At 43.9% G+C, this 27,832-nt stretch overlaps 1 protein-coding gene and 1 pseudogene across 1 annotated transcript in view; one reads left to right on the plus strand and one right to left on the minus strand.

The window, feature by feature from the left end:
• Window positions 1–27,832, minus strand: part of LOC124717214 (organic solute transporter alpha-like protein) — a 289,275-nt gene that overhangs the window by 236,835 nt on the left and 24,608 nt on the right. The window lies entirely within an intron of this gene.
• LOC124717426 lies at window positions 8,924–9,041 on the plus strand (annotated as a pseudogene).

Genomic DNA, 27,832 nt, shown 5'->3' on the forward strand with positions numbered 1-27,832 from the left:
CTGTACCTTTCCATACATGCACTACAATTCAAAATGTTGTCTACTCAGTACCCCCTGCAAGTCCTGCAAGTCCTGCAAGTCCTGCAAGTCCTGCAAGTCCTGCAAGTCCTGCAAGTCCTGCAAGTCCTGCAAGTCCTGCAAGTCCTGCAAGTCCTGCAAGTCCTGCAAGTCCTGCAAGTCCTGCAAGTCCTGCAAGTCCTGCAAGTCCTGCAAGTCCTGCAAGTCCTGCAAGTCCTGCAAGTCCTGCAAGTCCTGCAAGTCCTGCAAGTCCTGCAAGTCCTGCAAGTCCTGCAAGTCCTGCAAGTCCTGCAAGTCCTGCAAGTCCTGCAAGTCCTGCAAGTCCTGCAAGTCCTGCAAGTCCTGCAAGTCCTGCAAGTCCTGCAAGTCCTGCAAGTCCTGCAAGTCCTGCAAGTCCTGCAAGTCCTGCAAGTCCTGCAAGTCCTGCAAGTCCTGCAAGTCCTGCAAGTCCTGCAAGTCCTGCAAGTCCTGCAAGTCCTGCAAGTCCTGCAAGTCCTGCAAGTCCTGCAAGTCCTGCAAGTCCTGCAAGTCCTGCAAGTCCTGCAAGTCCTGCAAGTCCTGCAAGTCCTGCAAGTCCTGCAAGTCCTGCAAGTCCTGCAAGTCCTGCAAGTCCTGCAAGTCCTGCAAGTCCTGCAAGTCCTGCAAGTCCTGCAAGTCCTGCAAGTCCTGCAAGTCCTGCAAGTCCTGCAAGTCCTGCAAGTCCTGCAAGTTTGTAGCGGGAATTTATGAGAGCCCTGTATAAACTTGTGGAAAAAATTGCACCATCTGCATATCTGTGAACTTCAGTGTCGACTCTGTTTCAAGGATAACGGGCGTTGAACAATGAAATCTTTCTTTGGTCATCATTCAGATTGGATTCTTGCAGCCCGCCACGACTTTCTCTCCTGTGCCAACTACTTCATCTCAGACCACCACTAACACCGTCTGCCCTCACTTATTCATCTACATGATTACTCGGCAACTCACAATTAAGAGTCTGGTAGAGGGTGCATCGGTCTTCAAGCTATTTCCATATCTTACCACTCTCGAACAGCGTGTGGGAAAAATGAACTCATGAAGCTTTCTGCGACGCCTCTGATTACTCTTATTTTATTACGATGGTCATTTCCCCCTATGTAGGCTGGCGGCAACAAAATATTTGTTGTGATGCCCCGTGTAAGAAGGATAAATGCGTACCATCACGTTTCCGACTTGGATAAACGTCGGATTGTGGCCTATCGCGATTGCGGTTTATCGTGTCGCGACATTGCTGCTCGCGTTGGTCGAGATCAACTGGTTCAATTAGTTCTGAGCACTATGGGACTTAACATCTGAGGTCATCAGTCCCCTAGAACTTAGAACGACTTAACCTAACTAGCCTAAGGACATCACACACATCCATACCCGAGGCAGGATTCGAACCTGCGACCATAGCGTTCGCGCGGCTCCAGACTGAATGGCCGTGATCCAATGACTGTTAGCAGAATATGGAATCGGTGGGTTCAGGAGGGTAATACGGAACGCCGTGCTGGATCCCAATGGCCTCGTATCACTAGCAGTCGTGATGACAGGCATCTTATCCGCATGGCTGTAACGGATTGTGCAGCTACGACTCGATCTCTGAGTCAACAGATGGGGACGTTTGCAAGACAACAACTATCTGCACTAAGAGTTCGACGTCGTTTGCAGCTGCATGAAATATCAGCTCGGTGACCATGGCTGCGGTTACCCTTGACGCTGAATCACAGACAGGAGCGCCTGCGATGGTGTACTCAACGACGAACCTGGGTGTACGAATGGCAAAACGTCATTTTTTCGGATGAATCCAGGTTCTGTTTACAGCTTCATGGTGGTCGCATCCGTGTTTGGCGACATCGCGGTGAACGCACATTGGAAGCGTGTATTCGTCGTCGCGATACTGGCGTATCACCCGGTGTGATGATATGGGGTGCCATTGGTCACACGTCTCTGTTACCTCTTGTTCGCATTGACGGCACTTTGAACAGTGGACGTTACATTTCAGATGTGTTACGACCCGTGGCTCTACATTCGATCCCTGCGAAACCCTACTTTTCAGCAGGATAATACACTACCGCATGTTGCAGGTCCTTTACGGGCCTTTCTGGATACAGAAAATGTTCGACCGCTGCCCTGGCCAGCACATTCTCGAGACCTCTCAACAATTGAAAACGTCTGGTCAATGGTGGCCGAGCAACCGGCTCGTCACAATACGGCAGTCACTACTCTTGGTGAACTGTGGTACCGTGTTGAAGCTGCATGGGCAGCTGTACCTGTACACGCCATCCAATCTCTGACTGAATGCCCAGGCGTATCAAGGCCGTTATTATGGCCAGAGGTGGTTGTTCTGGGTACTGATTTCTCAGGATCTATGCACCGAAATTTCGTGAAAATGTACTCACATGTCAGTTCTAGTATAATATATTTGTCCAATGAATACCAGTTTATCATCTGCATTTCTTGGTGTAGCAATTTTAATGGCCAGTAGTGTATACTGCCGTAACGAGAAACGCCTTAGTTTTAACGACTGCAACCCCAATCCGCATACCATATCTGTGGTACTCTCTCACCTACTTCGCGATAATACAAAACGAGCTGCCTTCTTTGAATTTCTTCGATGGTCTCCGTCCTATCTTATGCCGATCCTACACCTCGCAGCGATTCTCCAGAAGAGTGTAGGCTTTACTGGACCTGTTGCATGTTGTAAGTGTCCTGTCAATAATAAAGTCTTTGGTTTGCTTTTCCCACAACATCTATTACATCGTACCAGTTTAAGTTTCTTAATTTCAACTGTATTTGATGTATATATTCCAATCTCTGCCGTCGCTACAATTTTAACCGCTCTACACGTCCGTCACATGCTATGCAAGGTCAGTTTTTCCATAATAACTTTGCTCACCGATTCTGTGAAAACCTCCCTTGATTCCTTATCGTACTTGTCCATCTAATTTTCAATATCCATCTATAACACATTTCTCTTATTTCCCGGGTTCCCCATTATGCATGATTTACCACAACACACACTTGGTCAGAAATGGTTTCCTCAAATCAATACTAATTGATATATTTCGGCCAGGAATTCTTTCTTTGCTTGAGTTACTCTACTTTTTACGTCGTTCTTTTTTCGTCTATGGGATACTGTTTTGCTTCCAGGGCAGCAAAATTCCTGCACTTCGCCTACTTCCTCGTCTCAAATTTTAGTTATATGTTTATCGCTATCCTCATAGCTGCTACTCCTCATTGCTTTCGTCTTTCTTGGGCTTACTAACTCCACAGAGTATTCTCATTAGACCAATCTATGCAGAAACTCCAGCGTTTTTTCTTCACTTGAACATGGAACACTACCGTCATAAAGTCATCTTCTAAACTACTATTTCTACCGACAGTAGGACAACCTGCCCTGGCTCTAGAGTTTCGGTCATAACCTGGTAAACCATTCTACATGTATCCAGTACACCAGCTTCAACACAATTCAGTCCCTCAAAAAATTGTAGTCGATGTGGAAATAAGGTACTCAGATACGTGACTCTAATGTCTTAAGTGAGAGAATCCAGTGTGCTGCCCTGGACGGCGAGTATTCATCGGAAACAAGGGAATCGTCAGGAGTGTTCCAGAGCAATGTTACAGGATAGCTGTTACTTTTTATATACATAAACGATCTGATGGGTACTATATGGGGAAAGTGTCGTCTTCCAGCGACTGTAGGGGGATACGAGATGGTTGGACAGAATTTGTATTGAAATTACAATGAAATCCAGACCTGTAGCTGCTAGCAAGCGTTGATAAATATCAACGGGGACAGTAGAAATTGTGTGCCCCGACCGGGACTCAAACCCGGGATTTCCTGCTTACATGGCAGACGCTCTATCGGTCTGAGCCATCGAGGACACAGAGGATATTGCGACTGCAGGGACTGATTCTGGCACGCTCGCCATGAGACTCACGTTTCCAACTTACTGTCCACACACTACATTTGTAGTGCCCCTGCCCACTATACTCATGACTCGCGGCAGTCAACCTACCGATTCCCGTAACAATTCGGCTAATGAGAGTGCATCCGCACTGAAGAAGATCATTGGCCGGTAAGCCTTATCTATATGAAGACGGTATCTGTTCTTTCGGACATGTCCGAAAGAACAGGTACCATCTTCATATGGAATTTGTATTGGTTGGGTTTTCGCTTTGAATATGGAAAAATTTATGTTAATTCACATGAGAGGAAAAAAAAAGCCTATAATGTTCGAATATAGTACAGTGGTACGATACTTCGCACAATCACAACGATTAAATAATCTAGGCGCACTGCTGCAAAGCGACGTGAAATAGAAATAGCACTTAAGGTCGTCTGTAGGAAAGGCGACCATTCGTCTTCGGTTTATTGGGAGAATTTTAGCGAAGTGTGGTTCACGTGTAAAGGAGATCGCGTTTAGAACACTAATGGGATCTATTCCTGAGTGCTGCTACAGTGTGTGCCTTCCTCAACACGTCGGATTAAAGGAAGACTCTAAGCAATTCAGGGGCGTGCTGATAGATTTGTTATCAGTGGGTTAGAACACACGAATATTACTGTGATACTTCGTGAGCTCAGATGGGAGTTTGAGGGAATACGACGGTCATTTTGCAAAACGCTTTGCGAAACGACACTACAGTCACCGACGTACCTTTCGCTTAGGGACAGGGAATACAAGAATTTATGGCTGTTACGGAAGTGTTTTTCCTCGCTCTTTTTACGAGTGAAACAGGAAAGGGAATGAAAAGCAATGCTGTGAGGCACCTTCTACCATGCATAATATTGTGGCTTACAAAGTGTGTGTATACATACAGAAGAAACGTAAAATAAGATGATATATACGATGGAATACAGCATCGACACATTCCATACTATGCTTGGCTGTTAAGTTATCACCGACCATTACTACACACCAGTACTGACTTTCCACGTTATTGTTGTTTCAATATATGTCTTTTACCTGCAATAATAATAATGATGATGATAATTTCCTGTGGATCAATGGTCGAGTGCAAGTCTTTCATTTCGACGCCATCCCAGCGACTTGAAAGTCCCTAACCTACCCCCAAGTCATTCAACCAGGGAAAGGGAACCTAGAGTTTGACGTGGAATCTGAATTGTGTGTCGTTTTTGATGACTCCTTACGTCGCTGAGAGGTGAAGGGTAGGTCAAAACGAAGACTGAAAAATCCGGGATTAGATTCTTTTTCAGGCATGCGCTTTACTGTGTCACCTTTTTTCTGTCTGTTTCTTCGTTGTCTTTCTCCGTCGGGGAGATCGATTCTGTTCGGACATCTCATGACATCTTTCAAAGTCTATCGACGAAAACTGTACTCAGTTTTTTTTTATTACGGAGTGTGGCCAATCTCCTGGGCGGATTCGCTGAGCCGCCGCGACAGCAGAGAGACCCGACTTTTTTTATCGTTAAAACAATGGCAGCTCAAAAACTGACGAAATTATCGTTTACGGCGAGTGTTTGAAGATACAGCATTGTGAAAAAATGAGTTTTTCACTTGGAGGCTTTCGTTGGATGTTTTTTTAAAGATTTTTACAAAGCCCTAACTCAATAACAATGCCTTTAATCGCTTCGTTTAACTCTGAATGAGCTGGCTTTCGAATCGATTAACATAATTTTGTCGTCGCGCTTCCGTTGTACGATTAGTTTCCTGGAGGTCGATCGAAATTGGCTGTCGTTCGTCGTTCCAAAAATCGCTGATGCTCTCCGGAAATTGATTAAAACAGTCTGTCATGTTACTTACAGTGAGAGAGATGTGTTTCTTGTCATATCAAAGACTGCAGTACATTCGAGTTTGCATGAACATTTAGCTGTGAAAAATACCTGGTCCCTATGGGTGCTGCACAGTTTTTTTTTCAAGCTCACAAACAAGACTCGTTTCAGTTGCGTAAGACAACGCTCAAAAAATTCAAGAGAGGAAATGTAAAATCCTTTATCAGGATTTCAACAGGAGACGGTAACTGGAAACTGGGGGTTCCAAGATGAACCGTTTAACATATTACACTGCACGGACACAAATGAATTAGATCTTGTATCGGCTAGCACAATACTATATCCCATGTATTAGGTACTTAGCTAGACGTCTGCACGTCAAATATCTGAATGTAATGCCAGTTAGCAAAGAAACATCAGGATACTATGTCTGACGTTTATACTTACATAACATAATAATATTCTGTTTATATCCACGTGAGTTAATTAAGGAAAGATATATTCCTGACGAACAGTAATAACAACAACAACTTTGAGTCATGTAAGTATTAAAATATAGCATTGGAAAGCACTTTAACTGTGGATAACCCTTGATTTAGTTCGATAATGACCACATCATGTGTGAAAGACGGAAAAACCAACCAAACTTTAAAGAATACAAACTGATACATCACTGACGAAACATTTAGCTACATAATTTACGTATAATAATAAATCATTATCTTTTGATAATTCACTATTATTAGAAAGCTTAGAGAACAGAGTAAACATAATGGACTGTGATTCATGTCGAAACTGTTGCGTTGGGTTGAAATCGCAGTAGTGAACACAGATTATGTCTCAGATCGAAACTCTGAAACATACTTATTTCTCACTAGTGACACTAACATCCTATAATCCAAATGGAATATTAAAAATTAACACTTAAACTGGAAAGTCGATTTCAGAGATCAGTCAACATTAATGTGCTGTTTCGTTTTAAAAAATCACAAAAACTGTCGACATCAGGATCATTGCACTGTTAAGAACAGGAACGCTAAATTACATTTTTATAGTTATTGATCACTACAAAAAGGAGAAAGGTTACATCAAAGTTACAAAAATTTATTTCATTTAACATAAATCTGAACATTTATTAGTTACCAGCGTAAAATTTGGAAATCTGTGGTAAGGTCTTATGGGACCCAAACTGCTGAGGTCATCGGTCCCTAAGCTTACACACTACCTAACCTAACTAACTAACGCTAAGAACGACACACATAGCCATGCCTGAGGGACGTTTCGAACCGCCGACGGGGGAGGGGGTGGAGGAGCAGCGCGAACCGTGACAAGCCGCCTGAGACCGCGCGGGTACCCCGCTCGGCCAGTGACCAGCGTAAAAAAGATTAAAATGTAATAGCTGTATCGACTCTGATGCGAGTGCTCTGAGTTTACCACTGAAAGTCAGCAAGAGCACAGGTGATGCGATAAACTGGGAGACGGACGTGTTGCATAAATGCTTCTTAAGAGCTGATATTACGCAATGTTAGCGCTCTTGTTGCAATGTTCATGAATTTCTGATATATGTGGAACAAATTGCCTAAAGTACGAAATCAGTTTTTATTTATGTCAGCTAAATTCACTATGAAATTACAGGAAACTGTGAGCCTCAATGCATTAATTTACCCAGACTAGACTTCGTGTAGAACATCGAAACTTCTGGTAAGTAGATCGTGCCTGCCTGTTTCCTTGAACAGGAACGCTGTCAGTAGTGCTAAACTCACGCCATGTGTGACTTTACACGCTGATTCCAACTAGGCGATCACAGCCGGAACGAATCGCAGTGGTTTGGTTCGCAAACGTCCAAGGAAACGATGACTTGAAACTTCCTGGCAGATTAAAACTGTGTGCCGGACCGAGACTCGAACTCAGGACCTTTGCCGTTCGCTGGCAAGTGCTCTACCAACTGAGCTACCCAAGCACGACTCACGCCCCGTCCTCACAACTTTACTTCTGCTAGTACCTCGTCTCCTACCTTCCAAGCTTTACAGAAGCTCTCCTGCGAACCTTGCAGAACTAGCACTCCTGAAAGAAAGGATATTGCGGAGACATGGCTTAGCCACAGCCTGGGGGATGTTTCCAGAATGAGATTTTCACTCTGCAGCGGAGCGTGCGCTGCAGAGTGAAAATCTCATTCTGGAAACGATGACTTGTTTCTCTGGTGACAATGGGCAAATCGTGAACAGTTCTCTAGACTGTCTAAGAACAGCTAATGTTGAATGGTAAACATAATTTTTAGTTTTTGCCGTAATTCGTCCAGAACATCGCATCGTTCTTCATGACAATGCCAGCTGTCAACCAAGAGCGCGACAGACAGAGAAAAGTGTCCAATTAAAATACTCATTGCCCTTTTTAACCTGAATTATCTCCTGCTTGTTTTCTTATAACAAAAAATCCAAAGGAAGGCTATCTCCATCAGCAGGAGAAGCTGTGGAATCAGCAAACACTACAGCGATCCTCCAGTGTGCACTATTGCGATGTAGTGTAACATGGCACCAGGAATGACAACTCTAGATGATTGTGACTAACTACGCATGCTTACGTACATGGGCGTGACAAAAAGTAATACCTCCGATTTTTTATGCGAAAAATTTTAAACGGCGTTTATTACCGTTCTACATCTTAATTTTCATGTCTATATATTTATTTCTAAACTTAGTCACCCTATCGATGAACATATTTCTCACAACGAGAGACCAGTTTCTTGATAGCGTCACTGCGGAATGTTTGCCTTCGTCGATGGGGCCGCAACCTCACCTCTGCTTGCACCGCATCATCACTGTCAAAGTGAACTCCTCGAAAGTATTGAGTTTCGCAAACAGATAGAAATCGGATGAGGTCAAATCGGAACTGTGTGGTGGATGATCGATGTCAGTTATCCCAAGCCGTCGGTTTGTTTGCAGCGCTCGCATGTCGTCTGGCATTGTCATGTTTAAGAGGGGGTACTTCACGTCAATTCTTCGAATTCGTGCTTTCCGTATTCCGAGGATTTCGCAGTAACTTCCAAACTTTATGGCGGTGACTTTAGGCATGAAGTCCAAATGCTCCATATCTTGAACATCCGAGAACTCTGTGAGGATGAGATTCCCTGTTGATGGTCTTAACCTCTTTTGGCATGGATGATTCTTTGTGGGCAGCGGCCTTGCCGCAGTGGATGCACCGGTTCCCGTGAGATCACCGAAGTTAAGCGCTGTCGGGCGTGACCGGCACTTGGATGGGTGACCATCCAGGCCGCCATGCGCTGTTGCCATTTTTCGGAGTGCACTCAGCCTCGTGATGCCAATTGAGGAACTACTCGACCGTATAGGAGCGGCTCCGGTCACAGAAAACCATCATAACGACCGGGAGAGCGGTGTGCTGACCACACGCCCCTCCTGTCTGCATCCTCAAATGAGGATGACACGGCGGTCGGATGGTCCCGATGGGCCACTTGTGGCCTGAAGAGTGCTGATTCTTAATGGCGGAATTCCACTGACGCTCTCTTGTTTCTCGGATCGAAATGGTGAAGCAGCTTTCATCGCCAGTCAAAGTGTTTTAGAGAAACCATCACCCGCACTCTCAAAACGCAAGACAAACGACCGACGTCCATCTCCTCAGACTCAGGTGAGGAGTGAGCATTCGAGGCGCTCATTTGGTACACAGTTTTCTGTACGCCCTCTCGTGAGAGCTGTGGCTGTGTTATCCGACGATTTTCTCTGCCGAGTTCGTCAACCTGATTCCGATGAGTCTCATCAATTGGTGTACGGGGTCGTCCACATGTATCACTGCCACACAAGTTGAGCGTAGCACCGCCGTTTCCTTCATCACGAGCACCAACAGCCCAACGCCGCGCATTACTGATGTCGATACAATCACCACCGTACGTAGCATTCATTCTTCTATGGATTTCAATTTGAGGCAGGTTTTCTGCGGTGGGAAACCCGATTACAGCATGCTGTTTTTCACGCGCCAACATAGATACGTTACACATTACATGCTACACTTCTTAGCACTGTAACGGCAGAAGGTTGGTACTTACGGCAGCGGAGCGGAAAAGTAGATCGAGTAATACGCATGACATGTAACACTTCATCCGACATTGAGAACAGCTCGCCCTCATATATTACATCCATAATATCCGTCTCTCTGACGCCCAGTTAGGTTGATCGCGGCTAGGCAAGTTACACGACTGCTTTCGTGGTTTGCTATGGTGAAATACACTTTATAATGCAACGTTTCTGAATCATTTACGAAAGATTAAGTACTGTGAACGGAATAAACATACAGAGACATTTTAAACATGTATGTCTACACCGCTAATTACAAAAAGGAAGACTGATGATACTTGGGGTAAGTATAGCATACATAAGGTATATCTTGGCCTAAAAATAACTTGTGAATTAACGGACAATGCTCACTTGTATTTTTTACATTGTGGTTCCAGTTGCTAACAGTCACCCAAATCTCTGAGAGGGATCTTCTATCGATTACGCGACTGTTGCGTTTCTGGATACCGTTACTGATAAAGATGTAGTGCGGGTGACGTAAAACGACATCGGTAGGGGCAACTGAATCACCCTGCATGTATATTTTTAAACGTAAAGTATACGCACAACAATATACTATTTTGTTTTGCACCCCACAGTAGGTTTTCAGAGAAAACATGAATGTTACGTATGTGGCTTATCGGCTTGTGATTGGAATACTACGACAGAATCTGAATTTGCAATATCAATAATAAAGTCTTTAGGTCAGAGGGGAGGTGGTGGAAGATAGAGGAGATGGGTAGCGGAATGGGAGGAAATGGAGAGAGTGGAAAGGAGAAGGTGGAGATGGAGAGATGATGGAAAACAGAGAGAGAGAGAGAGAGAGAGAGAGAGAGAGAGAGAGAGAAGGGAGGAGGAGGAGGAGGAGATAGACAAAGACAGAGGGGAAGGAGGAGAGAGTATAGTAAGGAAAAGATGGACAGAGATAGGGGAGGTGATGGACAGAGAGAGAACAGGAAGAAGGAGGAGATGGACAAAGCGGTGGTCAAGAGAAGATTGACAAAGACAGAAGGGAGAAGGAGATTAGGACGTATATCCAATCCGCTAATAAGTTAGAGGCGTGTGTTTTCTCTTTTCTTTAACCCCATTTAACCAGAGTCGGCAACAGCAATGTGTGGCCGGATATAGCTTGTGTGAAGTACAAAATGACGTCGGAAAAGTGGACGACATGTCATCTGTAACTGTGTTTTACAAAAAAACGGTACGGGTCTCCAATTAGAGTTAAAAAATCATAAAACTGATCTAATAATTCTGTGAAGGGAATCAAATGGAATTAAGATGAACTTTGTGCATTTCGCAGACTAATTTGCAGTACTTTCAGAGAGTTCACAGAAATAGCTACTCAAAGACACCTTTTGAAAAAAGAAAAACTCGTCTCAAAAATTTCAGGCGAAGAACAAAATTCTTACATAGAAACACAAATAGATGGAAAAGAGCGTGTTAGCAAGTTAAAATCTTTCGGAGAAACTGTACAGTAGAAGGGATGCGAAAAGTTTGAAATAGAATGTACGAGCTAATAAAATGGAAAGAGCTTATTGTCTAGCAAAAAATAGTTACGGCAAGAATTTCGTATCTAGAGAAACAAAACAAACATCATACCACCGTGGTATGATCAGAATGTTTAATCCCTAACGATGAACTGTAGCTGGATAGAACAGAGGTACCTGAAAAACGGATTATTAGAAAAATTGTGTGTACAAGCTGCAGATTATTGGAGCATGAGAAGTAACGATGAGATCTACATAAGTATTTAGAAAGTATCAGAAGCAACGGCAGTTAGAAGGTAGATATTTTTTTGGACACTTCTACCAAACGAAACAAATATTCCAGAGCTTCTGTAAAGTTTGGAAGGTAGGAGACGAGGTACTGGCAGAAGTAAAGCTGTGAGTACCGGGCGTGAGTTGTGCTTCGGTAGCTCAGTTGCTAGAGCACTTGCCCGCGAAAGGCAAATGTCCCGAGTTCGAGTCTCGGTCGGGCACACAGTTTTAACCTGCCAGGAAGTTTCGAAACAAATATTCATTTATTTCTGATAAAAAGAAATCGATTATAGCACTGATTGTATAAAGAACAAAAGAACTAGAAAGAAACAGAATCAAAGAACCAGAAATAACAGAAAGAGACATTTTTAACAATACAATGCTAGGTTTGGAAATCTTTGGGGGGAAATGAATAAGAAATCGGGAACAACATAGAAAGAAGACAACAAGGGGAGAAAAATAAGCACTGAAAAAATAGTAAACAACAAGGAAAGAAAAGGAACTGAAATTGTTACGTGATCGCAGTTGGTCAGCACGGAGATTAAAAAAATTTTCAGGTCAGATCGTTTATGTAGGCCAAGATCACATGCGCTAGCACCGAACCTTGCTGCGGAGCACCTTGTTTAATTTTACCCCACTCCGTATTTGATCTTATTACTGTCATATAATTTCCAAGGCGGTACTACGTTTTCTGTTTTTAAGATTTTATTCTCTTCAAGTAAAAGAAAGACTTTTAACGGCACGACAATAGGAAGGGGATCTCGTAACAGTAATACCATATCAGCCGATTTGTTGATGTCGTTATCCACCATTATTAGCGAGGACTACAACAGGAGGATCTCACATGGGTGGGAGGACAGAAGAAAGTTCTCGATGTAGGGTGGAAATAGGCTTCAGAATAAGCTACGCTTACTCCCTGATTTTCACGCATATATTGGCGCTCATTGAGTAAAATTAGAGAGACGTTGCAGAAGAGACGTTTAAATTACAGGGGCTCCAGCTAACAAGCGGAGACGCAAAGGAGAACTACTGCTTTGAAGGGGTGAAAACATCTGTGGTGTTACCGCCCCCTGGGTGTGGACTATCTAAAAACGTATAGCAAGAACTTGTGCTCATCTGCCAATAGTGCGCCTTAAGGGCGTAACATCGACTGAAAGAAACAAAGCCATCAGCGATCTCTGAGTTGTGACTACTTGCTTAAACTATATCCGTACTGTCTAAGGCAGAGTGTGGCATGTAGCGAGGTCTCTTTGGTACACTGCCTGCCGAGGAGCACTGGAAAAGACGATCGTCGATTGTAAGACCATAGGTTTCCCATAATACTCCCTAGCTGCGCTGTACTCACACACACACACACACACACACACACACACACACACACACACACACACACCGAAAATATCACCTACGAAGGTTCGAGTAAAACCGGCAGCTGTTAATAACAAAACATTTCTACAGTTTTAACAAAGTCGCTTCTAGCTGTGTGCATATTGTATAAGGGGACGATCAGCAAGGTCCCGTTTGAGGGCGATGATGCTACATGAACGCGACGTAGTGCGACTGTGATGCGGGTATATAAGCACTGACATCTAGGCAAAGGATTAGTGTGCGATGTGAAAACGTGAACTATGGCGACGTTATGACCAAATGCGTCCAAACAGAACTAACGTTCTGTTATTCTTTTCCTGTCTGCCGAAGGACAACCACCAGCAGACACCCTATGGAGAATGAAGACTGTATAAAGGGCAGCACGTCTATCGAAATCTGTCGTTACGGAATGGTGCGCGAAGTTCCGTACAGGTGGCGATCGACACAAGACGCCGGCCGATTGATTACTGGGAGCAACAGGTAATTCATTTCTAGGAAACTGGTACCACCATAATCGGGAAATGGAAATGCGCAACGCTGGAAAACTTACGGCGTGCAATTAAGGCGAAATGTCAGGGAATACTGCGACGAGGGGTGGTGCTGCCTCATGACAAAGCATGTCTCTACATCTCAAATGCTGTAACACAGATGTTACGCCCGGGCACACTCTAGCCGGGCACACTCTAGCACTTGCCCCGTGGTCCTGATCTCTCCGAATGTCATTACCAGTCCTTTGGTCCCTTACAAGAGACCTTGAAAGGCTGACGATTCCTGTCGGATGGGGATGTGTAGCATGCAATTACGGACTTCTTCACTCAGCAGGACACGGTGTTTTATCAAACAGGTCTCTTCAATGTGGCGCATCAGTGGGATGATTGCCTCAATGATCACGGCTATTTCCCTGATTGGCATACCGATTCTGAACTGTACAGCCTTTGAATGGAAACTTTTTGATTGCCTCCTTAACAGAGGATTAGATCTGAAGACTGTTCCATACTGCTGACTGCTGCTACAAGACAGAACTATGGTCGCTGTATGATGGTGGAACATGTGATCAGCGTGTCCCCAATCTCTCGAGCCGTTAAGCAGCTAAGTCCTGATGCTGCTGCTGTCTCTTTGTTCAAGACACCCCCGCTTTGGGCTGACGAGGGCTGAGTGAACACTACCAGGCCTCCCTACCTCAGAAAAATCTGAGGAGACACCGAGAACCGAACCCAGGTCCTGCCGCACCGTAGGCATCGACGCTATCGCTTCGGCTCTGGAGGCGGTCAGGTATGTATTGTATAATATGCATAATCGTGAGGTACCTGGTTCGAATCTGACAACTAGCAGCTTTGCCATTCCTCAAGCTTTGGCGCCGTAAGGGGTATTCCATGAAGATTAGGAAGAAGGGAGGCAGATTAAGGCTTTACGTGTCGTCGACGTCTACACTAGCTTGGATTAAGGAAAGATGGAAATCTGCCGAGCCCTTTCGGAGGAGGCATCCCGGCACTTGCTTGGAGTGATTCAGGAAAATCAAGCAACACCTGAATCTCCATAGCTGGTCCGGTATTTGGACTGTGTCTTCCAGAATGCGATTATAATGAGCACCACTTCGCTCGGTATGACGTTTCGGGATTGCAGGCGGACGACGTCGGCATCTGATCACGATATTTGTCTGACAACCATTCAGCCATCATCAAGTGAGTGTTTTACGTTCACCTAAAGTTAGCTGAGTAGTCGTCAGCCGAAATATCACGGCAAGAGGGCGACATCTGGCCCAAATCCAGAAACCAAACTGAATTTTCATTGCAACTTCCGTGTAAGTTCTATAATTACTGTAAAATGGAAATATTGCTAAACAAACATTGAATTTTAATCCATACGTATTACAAAAGTGTGTGTGATATATATATATATATATATATGTGTGTGTGTGTGTGTGTGTGTGTGTGTGTGTGTGTGTGTGTGTGTGTGTGTGTGTGTGTCCTACTACCGGATCGAGTTCAACCACATTTGGTATCTGTTAATGTTCGGTAATAATTGCTGTCGGGGTAAGATCCACCAGCCTATCACAATTCTGGAGATGTGACGTCATAAGCTATAAGATGCATGAAAGAATGTCGCGTAATGCATCAAGTTCTAATATATTTATTCTCTACTACCAAGACACTCCTGCAGTCGAGTCAAGGAAATCCCTCACACCCTGCAGCGCTTTTGACAGCTTTCAGCTGGGAAGTGCAGACGTCTGTAGGGTAAACATACCCTTCTATAGATTTACGAAGGGGCGTTGTCATAGACACGTTTACAAAATCGCGTTTCACACACGCAAAGGGGCTGTACTTGTATTTTTGAACATTGTGCATATTTCTTGGTGCCACTATTTAATAATTTCTAAGGTGTTGTCACGAATACATATTTCACCACAAACACAGATAATTTTTTGTTTCCGTTTCCGACAGAAAATGTGCAAAATGAATATGTCGGCAATGCCGGGTTTGTCAGCTAGTGTTCTAATAAGAATAACATCCTTATTTCTAACTAATAACTCAATGAAAATGTGAATGGTCAAAATAAAAATTTACTTAAAAAATATGAAACATCAAATCGGAAACAAAATACTTTTGTATTCCTAGAGATTGACGGTATTATCGATGTACATAATTTTTTCATTTTGAGTAAGACATTTCCCATGTCTGTATCGAATTTTAATTTATTGTCATGTGGATACCAATTAAAAATCAAGGAATGTTATTTTTACTAACAAATTGTGATTTACTATTTGTTAATGAAAATTTCTACTTGATAATAAATGTTGTTGTTGTTGCCTTCAGTCCAGAGACTGGTTTGATGCAAGCTCTACATGCTACTCTAACCTGTGCAAGCTGCTTCATCTTCCAGTACCTACTGCAACCTACATACTTCTGAATCTGCTTAGTGAATTCATCTCTTGGTCTCCCTCTACGATTTTTACCCTCCACGCTGCCCTCCAATACTAAATTGGTGATCCCTTGATGCCTCAGAATATGTCCTACCAATCGATCGCTTCTTCTAGTCAAGTTGTGCCACAAATTTCTCTTCTCCCAAATTCTATTCAATACCTACTCATTAGTTATGTGATCTACCCATCTAATCTTCAGCATTCTTCTGTAGCACCACATTTCGAAAGCTTCACCACATTTCGAAAGCTTCTATTCTCTACTTGTCCAAACTTTTATCGTCCACGTTTCACTTCCACGCATGGCTATACTCCATACAAATACTTTCAGAAACGAATTCCTGACACTTAAACCTATACTCGATGTTAACAAATTTCTCTTCTTCAGAAACGCTTTCCTTTCCACTGCCTGTCTACATTTTATATCCTCTCTACTTCGACCATCATCAGTTATTTTACTCCCTAAATAGCAAAACTCCTTTACTACTTTAAGTGTCTCATTTCCTAATCTAATTCCCTCAGCATCACCCGATTTAATTCGACTACATTCCATTATCCTCGTTTTGTTTTTGTTGATGTTCATCTTATATCCTCCTTTCAAGACAATTTCCATTCCGTTCAACTGCTCTTCCAGGTCCTTTGCTCTCTGTGACAGAATTACAATGTCATCGGCGAACCTCAAAGTTTTTATTTTTTCTCCAAGGATTTGAATAGCTTCTCCGAATTTTTCTTTCGTTTCCTTTACTGCTTGCTCAATGTACAGATTGAATGACATCGGGGATACGCTACAACCCTGTCTCACTCCGTCCCCAACCACTGCTTCCCTTTCATACCTCTCGATTCTTGTAACTGCCATCTGGTTCTTGTACAAATTGTAAATAGCCTTTCGCTCCCTGTATTTTACCCCTGCCACATTCATAATTTGAAAGAGAGTATTCCAGTCTTATTCTCTAAATATACAAACGCTAGAAACGTTGGTTTGCCTTTCCTTAACCTATGTTCTAAGTTAAGCCATAGGATCAGTATTGTCTCACGTGTTCCACTATTTCTACGGAATCCAAACTGATCTTCCCCGAGGTCAGCTTCTATCAGTTTTTCCATTCAAGAATTCGCGTTAGTATTTTTCAGCTGTGACTTATTAAACTGATAGTTCGGTAATTTTCACATCCGTCAGCACCTGCTTTCTTTGGGACTGGAATCACTCTATTCTTCTTGAAGTCTGAGGGTATTTCGCCTGCCTCATACATCTTGCTCATCAGATGGTACAGTTTTGTCAGGACTGGCTCTCCCAAGGCTGTCAGTAGTTCTAATGGAATGTTGTCTACTCCCGGGGCCTTGTAAATACAGAATTTAAATAAAAGTACAGAGAAGCTAGTAACGAGCGCTGGCATTTGCCTGCATGGGAACAGCGAGAGTTAAAAATTAAAATCGTGGAGCCTCCACGAATAGCATGACGGCGGTGCTATACAGAGACTGATACTTGTAGCGTGTGGTCCTCGGCTACGTGATATCTGAAAATTCTCCCGTCGGTCGAGTGAAACATGTATAATTAAGAAAAAGTTAAATGCGACTTGTCGCATGTCTACAATCATAAGTTTTAAAAGCTAGCAGAATCGAACCACGGACTTTCCTCTTGTAAGACTTTATGCACCCAGCTATTGGCGAATCTTGCAACATGATGGTACCGTTTCGTATTTAAAAGCGCTCGGAGAGAATCCAGATTTCAAAGGCGATGTTATCGAGTTCCTTCGAGAACTGCCTGGAAACCGCTAGGAAACTGATGTCCGAGATGATGATGATGTGGGGCCCTCAACTGCGCCGTTATCAGCGCCCGTACAAATTCCCAACCTTTGCTCAGTCCAAACTCGCCACATTCAGGAATGATGATGAAATGATGAGGACAACACAAACACCCAGTCATCTTCAGGCAGGTGAAAATACCTGACCCCGCCGGGAATCGAAGTCGGGACCCCGTGCTCGGGAAGCGAGAACGCGACCGCGAGACCACGATCTGCGGACTGAAATCCGAGAACTGACGTTAAAATTTTATAAGTATGTACAAAACTGAGGAAGAATCAGTCTGTAAATTGCCTTTACAAAGTTCGCACTCTCCATTGAGCGATGTTTGTGTTCGGCTGCTCTGAAGACTGGCAACCAGCGAGCTCACACGCAGAGATCGTGCGCTTTTGTGCGCCCTGAAGCAGAAACAGCCAGACTACGCCAGCGTAATACGAGAAATCCAGGTCGGCAGGCAAACAGGTTTTGGCTGTGTCTGATCGTAAACCTGGAGTCTTGAATCCTGCTGTGCTGCAACACAGCTAACACTTCCAGATTACACTCTCAAATGTCAGCGTTGTGATGAACCATCTCGTAGACGAACCTCAGACCATCAAATAACACCCGCCCGACTGGAGCTCTGCGTACGGGGTACATGAAATGGTTACAGTTATCTGCCGATTTCAATCGATGATGTTAGTCGCAGGTATTTCGTAGGAGACAACTTGTGAAGCCTGGAAGGTAGAAGACGAGGTACTGGTGGAAGTAAAGCTGCGAGGACGGGTCCTGAGTCATGCTTGCTTAGTTAAGTTGGTAGAGTATTTGCCCGTGGAAAGCCAACGTCCCGAGTTCGAGACCCGGTTTCCGCCAGGAAGTTTCACATGGGTGCACTGGAAATTTTGTAGTTAATTACTAGAAACATAAACACATAAGTTATATAAGAATTATTTAACGATAATTTTTTCATTGAAACCCTCACCTTCTGACAGGTGTTGTTGATATACCTCAATGGGGACAACTGAAAATGTGTGCCCCGACCGGGACTAGAACCCGGGATCTCCTGCTTACATGGCAGACGCTCTATTCATCTGAGCCACCTATTTATTAGGTGCATTACATATGTAGAATTGTGGACAGTTGGGAATGTGTGTCTCACGGGATGCGTGCAAGGGATAAGTCCCTGCAGTCGCGCTATTCATCTGTATCCTCGGTGGCTCAGATGGATAGAGCGTCTGCCATGTAAGTAGGATATCCCGGGTTCGAGTCCCAGTGGGGCACACATTTTCAGCTGTCCCATTGATGTATATCAACAACACCTGTCAGCAGCTGAGGGTTTCAATTAATTATTATTTATTCTAGAGAAGCTGCACCGTCATCAACGGTATATGTTCTTTCGAGAACAGTTACTATCTTCATATATATAATAATTTTTTCACAAAATTTTGTAATATTTACGTAAAAAATAGTCATAAGTAAAATACTTTCGTTGCAAGTTATGTAAATGCTTAGACATTGTCTAAAATTGCGGTACCTCTGTTCTTGTACCTCACGCTTGGCGGGAAGATATGTAGCATTAGTGAATCATGTCAAATCGGTTATAAGAGTGAGACATGTTTGGAGTGTTGCAAGAGAGGGATACGTTTGTGCAGTCTACGGAGTTGTATTTCTGTGGCAGTTGGTTCATTGCAAAACAGTTTGCTGGCTTACTAAGAAAATATACTGAAGAGAGAAATTGACGGGAAATATTATTTACGAGTTGGAGCTACTCTGATTGTCCAAATGAAACTTTCGGTAATTTCTTCTACGTGGCAGAGCCTGTGCCAACAGTCTTACCCCGAAGAAGCCAACGAGGCCAACAAAAAACCAGTTAAGTATCAGATTTTGTAATTTATGTTGGACGTGACAACTTCCAAGTTTGTTTAGAATGGCAAATTTCTCTAAAGTTTATACGTCATTCCAGACATAATCCCCACTGAAAGGGCATGTTGCAGTGCGTGAAAGAATACACGTTGTACTGTTTCTCCTGGGTGGACTTGGGTTAAAAAAAAAGTAAACTAAATATTACGATAAATTTTATAAATAATCGACAAGTACGCCAAAGAAGAAGGGATAGAACTACAATGGACATGTTATTCCATGGACTCTTGCGCTTCTATGCATGAACTATCTTTCCTTTGTCTTTCACTTATCGGCTTGGATTCGGACCTAAGAGGACGTTCTTGTGTAAAGCTCATCTTGTTGTACCAGCTGATAATGTAAGTCGTACTTAAAACCCGAAAAATATAATGGTTATTTTGTCAAAAGTATTTGTGCATGTGGTCAATCTATTGTTAGTCTGATACCTGGATTGTCTTAAGTAGATATGTACCTTAACAAAGAATTTTCATTTTTAGGCGCCATCTTAGAAAAATCTTTAACATTTTTCTCTTAGCTCATTTACGAGACGTGCCGTCGGTTAGGACAAGTAACCTTATTTCAGATCCCACGAGACTGGAGGCAGCTACTTATAATTTAACAACTTTACTTACAGATTTTCTTTATATAACGAAATACATCCCAGGCAGAAAAGGTCTGATCACAGGATTCGAGTTCCATTATAGGATTTCATTTGTAGATGCTACTCTTGTTATCTTATACTGGGGAATCGAGACGAATCCACGATATTAAGTTACGTACTACAGTTGTGTGCATCGAACAGACTTGGCAAATATTCTCTGTTGCAATAAGCACGATACTTCTCAAGAGCCTGGAATAATATCTGTAGTGTTGGTTGGATAAGAAAAGGACAATTAATTATCGACGATTACGTAACTACCCTGAGAACTGAGCTAATTTACTGAGTGCTTATACACGTCGGGCTAAATTAAACAACAGATTACACTGTTAATAATTAGTTATTTCTCTTTTATGATGAGCCATTGCATTAATGTGCTGCTTTTTTATACAAGTCACGGCTCATATTCATTCTATGACATTACACTGATACCGAAGAAAAGGCGTCACAAAAATATTTTTATTTTATTACAGTACAACGTGACTAATGAATTGTTTCAGCCGGTAACGGAAAGGTACTTCAAGTCTCGTGGAGTATTCGTTAATCAGTAACGAATATGTACGATATCCTAGAACTCTGCTTCAGAGAAAGAAACGCTAAGGGCTATGCTTTAGGTTGTTCTGTCCGCGTAGCAGGATTTTTGTTTAGCGGCGCAATTCAGGTACAGTGTCTGCACCTGAAGAGGTCAGACGTAATCGATCGCTGACACGCCAGCAGTTGCATTTTTGTCCTCGGCAGTGAGCTCGAGCGTCCCTGATAGACAGGGGACAGGGTTTTACACAAGCGGCTGCCACGAAACTGACGTAATGCTGGATTACGGCACGGTCTTTCCGTCTCGCCTCGCTGGGATCAGTAAAGTTCGCGAAACTTTTTTTTGTTTTGCTACCAGTGGTCAACCTTGTGCAGACCGCAAGTGGCTCCGAATAAATTGCAGCTCCCGGCAGAAGCGGAAATTTACAGTCCAGTTTGCATGCTATTTTATGCTCAGAACTCAATAATTTCAAATTATACGATTCGTGAAGTGTGTGACACACCAGTATCAATGAGAATGCTCTCTTCTGACATTAATATCCTCAGTGGAAGTGGACAAGAATTACAGAACCCACTGAAAGGAATAAATGGTCTAATGAGAAGCAGCAGAAATATTAGCGGTAAACTGATTAAAATTGAGGACTACGAAGTACAGGAACTTAAGGAATTCTGCTACCTTGCATGCAGCATAACACGTGATGGAAAAGGCAAGGACGACATAAAAAGGTTAGTAGCTCGGGCAGAGAGTGGATTCCTGTCCAAGAGAAGTCTCCTAATATCAAATACCGGCTTTAATTTGAGGAAGAAATTTCTGAGAAAGTACGTTTGGAGCACAGCAGAGTGTAGTAGTGAATCATGGACTATGGGAAAACCGGAGCAGAAGAGAATCGAACGTATGAAATGTGGTGCTACAGGAGAATGTTGAAAACTAGATGGACTGATAGGCGTGGAGAGGTGAAAGAAGAAGCGATAGGATGATAAGACACCCATTAAGACATCGGGGAATAACTTCCATGTCCGCAGCTCGTGGTCGTGCGGTAGCGTTCTCGCTTCCCACGCCCGGGTTTCCGGCGGGGTCAGGGATTTTCTCTGCCTCGTGATGACTGGGTGTTGTGTGATGTCCTTAGGTTAGTTAGGTTTAAGTAGTTCTAAGTTCTAGGGGACTGATGACTGATGTTAAGTCCCATAGTGCTCAGAGCCATTTGAACCAATAACTTCCATCGTGCTAGAGCGAGCTGTAGAGGGTAAGAACTGTATGGGAAAATACAGAGATTGGAATACATCTAACAAATAACTGAAGATTTAAGGTGCATGTGCTACTCTGAGATGAAGTGGTTGGCACAGGAGAGGATTTCACTGCGGACTGTACAAAACTAGTCAGAAGAATGAAGGTGCTAGAAAAGGTATTTTTGATCAGAGGAAAATTTTGGAGGCCGTGATAATCAAACAACGTTCGCCCGCACAGTACTGCAAAGAAAAGGTTGTTGTTGTTGTGGTGGCCTTCAGTCCAGAGACTGGTTTGATGCAAGCTCTCCATGCTACTCTATCCTGTGCAAGCTTTTTCATCTCCCAGTACCTACTGCAACCTACATCCTTCTGAATCTGCTTAGTGTATTCATCTCTTGGTCTCCCTCTACGATTTTTGCCCTCCACGCTGCCCTCCAATACTAAATTGGTGATCCCTTGATGCCTCAGAACATGTCCTACCAACCGATCCCTTCTTCTGGTCAAGTTGTGCCACAAACTTCTCCCCAATCCTATTCAATACTTCTTGAAAACTTTTATTAGTACTGAAAGTCAGCGAATGCGTGCTACAAAAATAAGTTCTTAGTATCTGTTACGCCTATCCAGTCAGTATCATGAGAAGGTTTCTGTATATTATTTTACCTGCTCCTTGTAGAGCTGAGGAAGTAAGGAATACAGAAAAATCCACGATAGTTTGGAAGCGAGATTGCTAATGAATTTGTGTCTCTTACATCACAGAATGGGGAAAACTCGATATTGCTTGTCGCAAAGACATAGCATCCAGTTTGATGCAATTAGTGTCTTCTGTGGGCCAAGTGCCGGCCATTAAAACTGAACACCGGGAAGGATAGAGAATTACCGAAATTTTACCTGTTGTACGTTTACAGTAAAGTACGATGAATACATTATTATTTCTGAAAAATAATTTGGGGGCTACAGGATGCGAAATTTAGCACGCATTGCTGACATCTTTAGCAGCAACAAACTTTCTAATCTCCTATCACTTGCAATTGAAGAAAGAACTTGCTTGCCCCACCTTCCAGGCATTGTCGTGGCCATGATTTCTGTTGTTGTTGTTGTTGTGGTCTTCAGTCCTAACACTGGTTTGATGCAACTCTTCATGTTATTCTATCCTGTGCAAGCCTCCATCTCCGAATAACTACTGCAACCTACATCCTTCTGAATCTGCTTACAGTATTCATCTCTTGGTCTCTCTCTACTATTTTTACCCCCCCCCCCCCCCCCCACACTTCCTTCCAGTACTAAATTGCTGATCCCTTGACGTCTCAGAACGTGTCGTATCAAGCAATCCCTTTTCCTAGTCAAGTTGTGCCACAAATTTCTGGTCTCTCCATTTCTATTCAGTACCTCCTCATTCGTTACGTGATTTACCCATCTCACCTTCAGAATCTTCACAATTCCTATTCACCTCAATTTTATTTTCATTCCTAATTTACATTTCCCGTCTTGCAGCCTTAAAAGCAGCACTGGTCATATACATCGATTGAAAACTTCCCTTTTCAGACACACTCCAACTTTAATTTTGAACACAGTAGGTGGTTTACCAGGTAGCTGAGTGCTCAGCGCGGCTGATTACCATGTGGAAGATCTGGGTTCGATTCCCTGTACCCTCAGGAATTTTTACTCGGCGGGAGGACTGGGATGAGGTGCACTCAGCCGCTTGAGGCTCACTACCCAAAATTCAACACGAAGAAAGACTGGAGATATCACAGTCAAATTGATTTGGGAGACAACACATTGTACAAATAGCACATTATAGAAAAGCGCAGATCCATGTAAGGTGAGGAAGATGATGAAAGCAGTATTGAGGTTTGCCGCCATTGCTGACCGTAACCGCTGCTACACGCCTCGGCACTGAATCGATGAGGCTTTGGACGTGTTGCTGGGGTATAGCAGTCCTCGTTGCTTCCACATATTGCCAAAGCTGATCTGGTGTAGCAGTGGGTGGTGTATCTCGGGCCAGTTGTCCCGCAGTCATCGACCACACGTTTTCGAGAGAGCGGGAGAACAGGAAGACAAAGGCAGCAGTACAATCCGATGGGCGACGAACATATCTTACACATTGCGTACCAGCTATGGTCACGAATTATCCTGTTGGAATGTGGCCTTCGGCAGGCCCCGAAGGTATGGAAGGACAACGGGCTCCAACAATTCAGTGATGTAACGCTGGCTGGTCAGTGGAAGTGGAATCTAATACCACCCCAGACCATAACACCGGGTGCGACGCATAAGTTCAACAGTGTGTCCCCACGGTGTCTTCAGACTCCAATCCGACCATGTGGGGGTGCGGGCAGAATCGGTATTCGTCGGTAAGAACAATGTCGTTCCATTCGGTTGTCTAAGTCCGTCGTTCAACGCTCCACTGCCGGCGCAGGCGTCTGCGGCATCGACTCTTTGGCAGACGCAGCAACGGACGCCTTGCGGACAGTCCATTTCGTTGCAAACAACCTCGAATGGTACGCACCAACAGATTGAATTTGTTGCGATATGGTTCTTGATGCGGCAAGGCGATCCACCACTGCCGTTCGCACAACATACCTGTCATCACGTGTAATGATGTAACGAGGTGGATGCAATCGGTCCCGTGAGCCCGTCGTTCCCCCTGCATCCAGTGATTAAAGACCGACATCACAGTTGCTTGGTTCCGTCCGACACCATCACCGACTTCTCTTAAGAATAATCCGCAATCCATATAGGCAACAATTTTGCCTCATTCTATGAAACATGCTCGAAAGATGCTCGCTGTCTGCTACGAGGCATACTGAAGCCACTAATGCAAAACAACCGCAGGAAAGAGCAATTCCGTACGTCTACACGGCTGTCTGCTCCCCCTTTATATAGCGCTTGAAGCGACGGCGATGTGGGCCTGTGCTCAAGCTAATTGTATGCATCTCTCGTCGCTGCAAAAGCATTCTGCAAATTTCACCTCATTTGGATGTTTCCTTCAAATGGTTCAAATGGCTCTGAGCACTATGGGACTTAACATCTGAGGTCATCAATCCCCTAGAACTTAGACCTACTTAAACCTAACTAACCTAAGGACAGCACACACATCCATGCCCGAGGCAGGATTCGAACCTGCGACCATAGCGGTCGCCCGGTTACAGACTGAAGCGCCTAGAACCGCTCGGCTACACCGGCCGGCGATGTTTCCTTCACCAGTGTATAAAGGAGTTATTAGTTTTTTGGTTTTTAGTTTTGCATTAGTCAGTAGGTGCATAATCCGAAAATAACACCAATATAAGTAGTGTTTTGCGTCTTCTACAATAAATTTTTTACATCAATGACGCCAAATACACACATCAAAAAAAGTTTTGCATCACCTGGTTCCCAGAACTTCTGAAGATAGACGTTGACTGTGGATATTGTATCACAGACACAGTCTCTCTGACTGTTCAGAGATGTCACTAAACCCACCCAAAGATGTAAACAACCCTACATGACCAGCGCTTGTTAGACGGAGGGAGTCCGAAAGCCGATCAGTTCCAGTAATTCCACCAGGAAGAAGCTATACGGCTAGTGTTGTCTGTAGTTCAACCATGCCTAGACGGTCAATACCGAGGCTGGATCGAGTCCGCATTTTTACTTTGTGCCAGGAAGGGCTCTCAACAAGGGAAGTGTCCAGGCGTCTCGACGTGACCCAAAGCGGCGTTGTTCGGACATGGAGGAGGTACAGAGAGACAGGAATTGTCGATGACATGCCTCGCTCAGGCCGCCTAAGGGCTACTACTGCAGTGGATGACCGCTACCTACGGATTATGGCTCGGAGAAACCCTGACAGCAACGCCACCATGTTGAATAACGCTTTTCGTGCAGCCACAGGATGTCATGTTACGACTCAAACTGTGCGCAATAGGCTGCATGATGCGCAACTTCACTCCCGATGTCCATGGCGAGGTCCATCTTTGGAACCACGAGACCATGCAGCACGGTACAGATGAGCCCAACAACATGCCGAATGGACCGCTCATGATTGGCATCACGTTCTCTTAACAGACGACTGTCGCGTATGCCTTCAAGCAGACAATCGTCGGAGTCGTGTTTGGAGGCAATCCGATCAGGCTGAATGCCTTAGACACACTGTCCAGCGAGTGCAGCAAGGTGGAGGTTCCCTACTCTTTTGGAGTGGCATTATGTGGAGCCGATGTACGACACTGCTGGTCATGGAATGCCCCGTAACGGCTGTACGATATGTGAATGCCGTGCTCCGAGAGATAGTGCAACCGTATCGGCAGGAAACTGGCGACCCCATCGTGCACATCATGTGAATGACTTCCTTCAGGGAAACCACATCGCTCGACTCGAGTGGCCTGCATGTTCTCCAGACATGAACCCTATCAAACATGCCTGGGATAGACTGAAAAGGGCTGTTTATGGACGACGTGACCCACCAGCCACTCTGAGGGATTTACACCGAATCGCCGTTGAGAAGTGGGACAATCTGGACCAAAAGTGCCTTGATGAACTGTGGATAATATACCACGACGAATACAGGCATGCATGAATGCAAAAGGACGTGCTGCTGGGTAATAGAAGTACAGGTGTGTACAGAAATCTAGACTACCACCTCGGAAGGTCTCGCTGTGTGGTGGTACGACATGCAGTGTGTGCTGTTCATGGGCAATAAAAAGGGCGGAAATGACGTTTGTATTTATCTCTATTTCAATTTTCTGTACAGATTCCGGAACTCTCGGAACCGAGGTGATGGAAAACTTGTTTTGAAGTGTGTATTTATACATTAACTGATCTGTAAAGTAATCATACGTTTGAAGTTCTTTTATACATGGGACTTCGTTCCTTTAAAGAACCGTTGGTGTGGGAGGTGTATCTGGTTTTGTACTATTGTATTCACAACTTGTGTCCCGAATACTCATGGATTTACATCATGACCCTTGCCACGATGACTCAATCACCTGAAAGTGATGTAGCGTGTAACTGATATAATAAATAAATTTTTAAATCGCGTAGTTAAAAGATGTTTCAGTTGATCGGGCCCCAAGATGAGGAGCATGCTGGATTAAAAAAAAAAAAAAAAAAAAAAAAAAAAAAAAAAAAAAAAAAAAAAAAAAAAAACAACTTAAGACGAGCAGAAGAGAAAGGATACGATCATACCTTTACACAGGAAGAAGTCGCATTAGACTAATTCTTAATCAGAGACTAGATTCACTTCAACGAAAGCCCCAGAGCAAGGCTGATCCGTAACTTGGCGGGGCGTGCTATAACCATGCTCTTGACAATCAGCGTCCGGCTGCAGAAAAAACTTTCCCACTGTCCGAGGTGAGCTGAAGCCGTCGGCGCGTGAAGCCTCTCCACAGTCGACTGCGATGCAGACAACCTCCGATCGAGATCGAAAGGACAACCGAGGAAACAAAGCTGTTACGCCACGCTTGCTGGAAGGAACCTAACTGGAAATTTCCCAAGAAGAGCGCTGGCATGTGCGACGTAACTTCGGCTAGGCTGCGTACTATCAGACTGAACAGAGATCTGCCATTCTCTCTGTGGACTCTAAATGCGGAAGAATAGGGTTGCAATTCTCGTCTGGCCATCAACGATCTAACTGATTTATATAAATCCTAGGGATGAGTTCTTAAAAGTTGACACGGTCGATTTCTTTATTTATTCTGGACCATCTCTAACTGAACCCTTAAACGCTACTCTCACTTGTGGGTTCCCCCACAATCCATGTGTACTGCCACCTAGTAGACGAAATTCCCTTAGGATTATAGAGATCCTTCGGAGAGCCAGCAACGACAAAGCTATTCCACCTGATGTGCTAGATACATGAGACGGACTTAAATAAGAATGTAGTAATTCTAATTCCAAAAGAAACAAGTACTGATAGGTGTA

This window comes from Schistocerca piceifrons, chromosome 9, assembly GCF_021461385.2.
Source record: "Schistocerca piceifrons isolate TAMUIC-IGC-003096 chromosome 9, iqSchPice1.1, whole genome shotgun sequence".
In the NCBI taxonomy this organism is placed as follows: domain Eukaryota; kingdom Metazoa; phylum Arthropoda; class Insecta; order Orthoptera; family Acrididae; genus Schistocerca; species Schistocerca piceifrons.